Source organism: Myotis davidii, unplaced genomic scaffold (genome assembly GCF_000327345.1).
Source record: "Myotis davidii unplaced genomic scaffold, ASM32734v1 scaffold436, whole genome shotgun sequence".
In the NCBI taxonomy this organism is placed as follows: Eukaryota; Metazoa; Chordata; class Mammalia; order Chiroptera; family Vespertilionidae; genus Myotis; species Myotis davidii.
Window position 1 is genome coordinate 492,557 of NW_006292604.1, and position 382 is coordinate 492,938.

The following is a 382-nucleotide window of genomic DNA, read 5'->3' on the forward strand; positions in this document are numbered from 1 at the left end:
AAGGGTGGGAAGCAGCTCCTAGCCTGCGCCTCCCCTGCCCTCCCGCTCCCTCCTCCCTTCCATGCCTGCATTCACTTTCTCTGAGCGTGCCGCGACAAAGGGGAGACAAATTACAGAAGAGAAAAAAAAAAACTTTAAATCAACTTCTGGTCGCCAGTATTTCTATGGCATTTTAAATGGTTCTGGTTTTGTTGTTTGGTTTTTTTTTAATTGGCTTTCTACTTCCACCAACATGTAATCATCTTGCTTTTCAGAGTCGTTAAGCACTGGTTTAACTTACAGTACCTCTAAGTGCGTTTTGTTGGTGGAGGGATTTAATAACATTTGAAAACTTGCTTCTAATTATGCCTCTCAGCCCTCCTCCCTCTTCCCCCCCCCCCCC